We start from the raw sequence: 7,107 nt of genomic DNA, 5'->3' as shown, positions 1-7,107 counted from the left end.
GTTGTAAATAATAGCCTTTCCATCTCCAAACGAGTTTATTCAGTTTAAGGAAGACAGGTGGAAATGAAGAGGTCAGATACAGCCTTCATTAAACCCTCTAAATAACAGGATTCCTCTAATTCTAACGAGAGAGAGAGAGAGAGAGAGAGAGAGAGAATCATCGCAGCAAAAGGTAAGAACTTTACATATTCCACAACGTTCTCCTCTGTCACTTACTCAAGACAGCTAAATAGGCTTCCGTAACTCCACCTGGATTCAGTGTAGGGGAAAGAGGAAGCCAGGTGTATTCATTTTATTCCCATATATTTCATTTAGAGAGACTTTTGGAACTAGAGAGGTAAGCAACATCCATCATTAGCCTTTTCACTGCCAAAAATCCTTCCGTAGTTGACTAAAATCGACAGGTGGTGCCATGATTAAAAATAAATAAATAAATAAATAATTTAAAAAAGTAAAAAGGAGTCAAGGTAAAGACATAAAAAACATCGTCTGTTCTGCTACTGTAAAAAGGCTTCTGAACCTCCATCGATTTTTCAGTGCCGCGGGAGGTAGAGAAAAAACGAGGGTCGTTTTTATTAACTATCTCAAGCCTATGATGTATATAAGACTGCTTCTGTATACGATTGACTTCACTCTTACAACCACCTTACGCTTCTCAGCCAAACTAAAAATAAATACCAGAGTGAAGATATAGGAAAAAGGAATTCTTATGATTATGGTTTTGCAAGAAAGAGTTTTTTCATTTACGTTTTTCTTTGCTCATACACCAACCACACACTTTACAACCAAAGCAGGATCAACATTAAAGTGGAAAAAATACAAAACAAAGAGATCCATGATAACAGTAAGCTGTAATGGAGATTTATGTACCTATAAACTGGTTAAGATGGAAACGTCTGTCTTGTACGAGTAAATGGGAGGCTCATTTCTCCTGTAAATTGGTAAAAATATGGAGCGTCTATCTTGTAAATGGGTTAAGATCTTCTACATATACCCCCCTCACCAGGTGTTTTACTATCGTGCAGCGTAATCGGTATGCAAATTCAAGGTGAAGGCGGCTGCAGGTGACTCATTATCATGCGAGAGAAATTGTAATCAGATTAGGCATTTCCCCGACATTAAGAAATCGGGCAAAAAGCGTATCAGCGGGTGGAGCTGTTATGGGGAGACTTATGTTGCAGTGAGACCCGTCGGTGTGGTCTGGCCTGCAGGGGATGATATCAGACCCTTGCAAAGTGCACGATTAAAGAGAATTTCCGTCATGTGTCCGAAAATTTTAAAATGAGGTTTTACACGAACAGTTAAAAAGAAAAAAAAAAGTTGCTTCTGAAGTTTTCCTGAATTTAAACTGATCGTCATCATCAACGTCATTTTCATCACCATCATCATCGTCATCTTAATTGTCATCGTCTTCAATTCTTTCTCCTACCTAAAAATGAGAAAATACACTTATAATATGGATATAGATGATTCGACATGCAGAAGATGAATAAGATTAAAAAGAATTATCGAGATGTCTGTAAAAGACAGGGAAGAGATTGTGAGATGTTAGTGTTGAGGAGTTTATTTGGATTACAGGAAGTTACGCCGTTAATAAATGCCTCTTTGGTCTAGCAATGTATAAGTTCCTAATCAAAGTGAAGCCTGCGATCTCCCGGTAAGAGAAAATGCGAAGAGATTTTTTTTTTTTTTTTTTCCGCTCCAAGAAAATTACACCCGTATTAAGAAAATTTGTAGTGAGATGCAAGCTCTCTGAAAGCGAAATTCTGCTTCTCTAAAAATAAGTGAAGATAGGGTCTGACGGGGTTTATGAAAAGAAAAAAAAAACGACAAGAATACATGTGCCTGATACTAAGCGAAATTCTGTGATTTGTCGGCAAAATGTGAAAAAAGATGCCGCACGGTCTGTCTGGAAAGGGAAGAGATTTTAATACTTTTCCTGCTGACTGAAAAATACACTCATAATAAAAGCGGTTGTGGATTCTGTAAGATTCCTTATTCAATCGAAATTTTGCAATCTGTCGGTAAAAGAAGAGAAGAGATTTTATTCAATTTTTTAAAAGCTTTCCTCATTACACAAAGCAGCTCCCATCATATGTGAATTTATGGTCTAACTTGGAGTGAATCTGACACGCAAAATACATCATCAAAGAGAAACCAGGTCATTTCAGGATAAAAAGGAATGATGATGGCTTTAATGTGTCCCAGGATGAAGTGAATTTACTCTTAAAATGCTGATGACAGTGAAATTCCCAAGCCTATTTGTGGAGCACTCGTAAAAATTTCCCCGGTACTAAGAAATCAAATACATATATAGAATGTCTGATGTTTACAGTGAAGAGAATCGAACTGACCAAAAGATCCTGAGTGACCTGTTCAGAAGGATGGTGTTTTTATCATTAATAGGGGAGATCTGTTTACCGAAGGTGTTTGCATCAGTCTCCATTCATTCCCAGAGAAACATGACGTCTCTCTCTCTCTCTCTCTCTCTCTCTCTCTCTCTCTCCCTCTAACACGCACAAACACACACACACACACATCACACACACACACACACACACACACACACACACACACACACACACACACACACACACACACACACACACACACACACACACACAACGTAGGAACGATTGGTATGAGAGAGAGAGAGAGAGAGAGAGAGAGAGAGGGAGAGAGATTACAAAAGTTACAGTACACTATTAAAGACACTTATTCACTAGTCATAAAAGTCTCAAGTCAAGACATTAAGACACTAAGCCAACCCAGATAGGAGAACATTAAAGAAAATAGACGGAAAAAAGATGCAGAAATACAGTATCTGAGAGAAATACTGACAGAAATAAATACAGAAACAAGTGAATTTAAAGTAACTAATGATTAGGTAACAAAAGTAATGCTCTCATATTGTAAAAAAAATATATTATTCCTCTCTTTGTCCTTAGATATAAAATAAAGGATTATAACCGCATCATCTTTATAGTCAGAATTTAAGTTTATGTATCCGAGAGCACTTTATTAATTTATGCAGCCAATTTATCACAGCCAGAGAGTTATACCTAATTACTTCGATCAGGGCAAAACCAGTTTAGAAAATGCATCCCTTATTAAACGAGCAAAGTTTACATACAGTTAGGGGAAGGCTTCAACAAACAATTTATCACAAACTTCTATTAACTTTTACATGCTTTACGAGACGTGAAGCAATGCCGACAGCCGACAAACCTTGATCTAATCTGTCCTTTAATATGTTTACGTCTTTGCTTTCTATAACATTTTCCTGGATCCTGTTCTATTAATTAAAAGTACTGTTTATTAAGTCACATCTTGGTTATCAAAAGTTGACTTATTAACTGCGTGCCCGGAGGAGTTTTCAGAATTTACATAAAGGGATTAACATAAACGGTGAGAAGTTGAACATTATTCGCTGTGCTAATCTTTTTGAATGAACCAGAGAGCCTACAGGAAATAACATCAGAAATAAGCACGGAGAGTTTAAAAATAAGCTTAAAGGTAAGCATTAGATTCATAAAGGAGAAAAGGACAAGGCTAAAGCTTTTCACAGAGAAGGCAGCAGATATAAAGTCAGGGTATCCGTGTAGCAATCTAGAGATGGAGTGAGAGGAGGAGGCAGGCAGAGAAGATGAAGACAGGTGAAATTCGCAGATGTGCTGGGACTGTATGGAACAGGGTAAGAGCCAATAAGTATGATATGGGAAAGACCAGAGAGGTATACTATACATCCCACAGTGGCTTAAGTTTCATGCAGCTGCTCCCGGTGATGATGATGATGATAATGATGATTATGATGATTGATGATGATGATGATGATGATGATGATGATGAAGATAAATTAACTCGATGACCTGTTAATTCTAAGCTAAGTCTCTGTAGGCAAGTGGAGGGCAAAGGTTAAGAAATTATTAACATTCCAAATACAAATCCCTTCGAATATTTTAAGCACTGTATAAGATCCTGTTTTACCTGGATTAAGCGGGAAGTAAAGATCACATTGTTTTAGCCTATCTATATTAAGACTCATTAGTTATTAAAAAGAGTCATTTAGCCATAACGACTCATCTGCAGAATCCATATTTGCACTAAGTATTCCAAATCTGGTGGCAATAAATTCTTCTGTACTGAATAATAATATACTTAATTTCAGTATATTTCATTTCTGCCGATATAGCCTGGCATTACATTAGTGATCTTAGCCTCTGTGTTATGAGAATTTTAAGTATATACCTTGCCACTGTCACACCTGACTCTGTAGTGTTATGGGACTCTGACTTTATGTTCGGACATTTCATATTCATAATTCTAATTTCAACTTTCCACATGCAGCATCTGACATTTTTTTACGCTAATTGGAATTATCAGTTGGATGATCATTAGCTTTTTTGGTTTTAAAATCTTTGTAAATTTAACCTTTCATTATCAGTTGATATGAAGCTCCCTTTTTTGGGTGTTGCCAGCTGATTTTGATAAATTTAAAATATAGAAGGATATCGTTAAGGTGAAGAGTAAATAGAGAAGATATAAACATGTCAATACCTTTAATAATGAACAGATGTGGCCCCGAAACTGACTCCTGAGACATCCCACTATCTTAGGCCTTTGGTTCCTTCTTCCTTGCTTTAAAAAGAATAAACAAATGCAAAATTTAACTGATTCTACGTTAACTGGACCTTTAGATGCAATGCCACTACAGTATATCGCATTAGCCTTGCTGTAACTTTATCTTGTCTACTGGGCAATACAATGATTTTAGTGTCTGTAATTTTTTGTACTGTTAAATTATACACAAATAACGTTAACATGAACAGTGAACAGAGTGAAGTTACTGAATCGCACATCACCATCGTTAATGTGGTGAAAAGAACAGACCACAAATAAAACACACCAATACCCGTCACAAAACCGAGGTATGTATGTGAATGTGCTCCCTGCAATTCAGTAAGGTTAGACTGTTGGGCACAATTTATTCTGAGAGAGAGAGAGGGAGAGAGAGAGAGAGAGAGAGAGAGAGAGAGAGAGAAATCAAATCACACAGAATAAACACAATTCCTGCAAGAGCACCGATTAAAAAAAAAAAAATCCCATGCCTCTCTCTCTCTCTCTCTCTCATAAAGTGCCTCCGATCACTCTAAATTTTAAAGCAAACCATTTTCATCTCCCCCAGGTAAGGAGATACTTATATCTGCTTAATGGCAAGTTGGCCTAATTTACCGCTTATAGCTTTGTCAGGTCTGCGTCGGATTAAATGGGGGGAGTAATAGGAGCTTAAGAGGATAGTCCCAGTGTTGGATTAATGAACGAGGGTTAATAGGAGCCTAACAGGAGACACAGGATTAGTAAACACACGTGAAGGAGGGAATCTGAGGGAGTCTGAATGTTTTCTTAATAGAAATAGAATCTGATGCTAGTTGATGGGAGGAGAGGGTTTGATTCTTTTACTAGCTGGAGAGGATCTGAGTAACAAGATTAAATGGGAGGATTAATAAGATATTAATAGGAGAGACAGCATTAGCAAATACAGGTAAGGAAGAGAGAGCTTGTATGAGAGAGAGAATTAAGAGTTTCTTTTCCTAGCTAGAAAGAAGTGGTCTCTCTCTCTCTCTCTCTCTCTAGCTCCATCACAAACGGGCAATCAAGGCCTCAAAAGAATTCCCAGAAGGTGTGATGTCGGTGCGTGGCGGGAGGATAGGGCAGGTAAGGAACGCTATGGGAGGGCAAGGGGGGTTCTATTGTAAACTAAGGGACTCTATGAGGGATTCACAAGCTGGATTGTAAGGGAGGCTCAATTAAAAGCTAACTATTTATCGTCTGTTCATAGTAATAATAAAAGACGCTATGGAATTGAAACGGATAACGAAGATCTCTTAACTCTTGACCTCCTCAGTTCCTTGACATAATTTGTGTATTATTCTTGTTTAGACGTATCGGAATTAGTGTGTCTGAAGAAAAGTGGATGATCGTGGTATGAAGACTATATAAAAGGTGTCCTCGATGTGAAAGGGTGAAGTGACTTCAATTACCTCCATCCATATAATAAAATACAATCTGCCCAGGTCCTAAGCCGAATAAAATACTTTGCTGGTCGCCAGAATAAAATGCGATGTGTCTTCTTGGTGTGTCTAAGTGCAACTACGTGGAGGACTGCGAGGGCCACTTTAATGTTGAGGGTTTTTGTTGTCCCCTGTCGGTCTGAACTTGTTGGGGTGTATCTATTTATTTACCTACCTACCTACCTACCTACCTACCTACCCTCTCATGTCTACCTGCCTTCCTGCATGACTGTCTGCCTGTCTTCTTTCTTTTCATCTTTCCTTCCCGCTTTTCTGCCTTCGTGGTTTCCTACATATATGAATGCCTGTCTGCCTTCCTGTCTGCTTTCATTCCTGTCTGTCTAACTGCCTGGCCTCCTCACTATCTTATTTCCTCCCTACCTGTCTGTCTGCCTTCTTTCCGTATTTCCATATGTTCTTGTTTGCCTGCTTACCTACCTATCAATTTGCCTTCCTTCCTGCCTGCCTGCCTGCCTGACTAACTGTTCAAATGTATCAGTCAATTTATATACGTCCACATGCCCGTCGGTTTTCCTGATTGGTTACTTGCTTGTCTGTTTCCCTTATTACTTTCCTGCCTACTTCTTACTTTCCTGTCATTCCTGTCTGCTTGCCTACTTGCATTCCATCCTGTTTAATTTTCTACCTGTCTGCCAGCTTGTCTTTCTGTCTTAATTCTTCCCTCCCTCTCTGTCTTTATCAGTTCTTACTTTCATATCTGCCTGTCTGCCTGCCTGCCTACCTGCCTACACACGTGGGTTCCTAGATGCGTGTGGTGGAGGAATTCATTAAGCACAGGACACACTGCCACCTATCACGCCTGCCTGTTCCTGGTGATGTCCCGGCGTCTGGGGTGACAATAGTGCTCATTATAATTATTGCTTTGCTATCTGAGCCGGGGTCTTCTGAAGTGATGGACCTTGATCAGATTACGAGGCAAGGTAGAAAAAAGAATATGTTTTTATTGTCGTAGAAATATACATGTTTTAAATTAAATGGATTTATGTATCTAAAAAACTATTTTTTACCATTTTTA

Source organism: Coenobita brevimanus, chromosome 24, assembly GCF_032717465.1.
Source record: "Coenobita brevimanus isolate Jiangsu-jjx chromosome 24, ASM3271746v2, whole genome shotgun sequence".
Taxonomy (NCBI): Eukaryota; Metazoa; Arthropoda; class Malacostraca; order Decapoda; family Coenobitidae; genus Coenobita; species Coenobita brevimanus.
This window is presented reverse-complemented; position numbering follows the sequence as displayed.